Source organism: Batrachochytrium dendrobatidis (assembly GCF_000203795.2).
Source record: "Batrachochytrium dendrobatidis JAM81 unplaced genomic scaffold BATDEscaffold_1, whole genome shotgun sequence".
NCBI lineage: Eukaryota > Fungi > Chytridiomycota > Chytridiomycetes > Rhizophydiales > Batrachochytrium > Batrachochytrium dendrobatidis.
In genome coordinates this window covers 2,155,459-2,155,768 of record NW_006281099.1, presented here as the reverse complement: position 1 = coordinate 2,155,768, position 310 = coordinate 2,155,459, and positions in this window count along the sequence as shown.

Below are 310 nucleotides of genomic sequence, written 5' to 3'. Positions count from 1 at the left end.
GTGGTGCAATAGCCCATCAACAACGATTCCCCAATGACCTGTTGTTCCACTGGCCCAACCCGAATAGAATGATGGAGGTTTCCCATATAAAACCATACCGTACACCAATACAGCTTCGACTCTTCGGCTCTTTATAGACTTATTGTATTGGCCTTTAGCAGCATTGATAATTGACTGCTTCTCTTCTTCTGTCAAGACTTTATCAGGAATATTCGTTTGGTTCGAGGTTGACATTGTTGAATGATTTGAAGGAGAATTAGTTTCATAAAAATGAGTTTGTGAAGGGAAAAAAATTTAGCTTCTAGAGTTT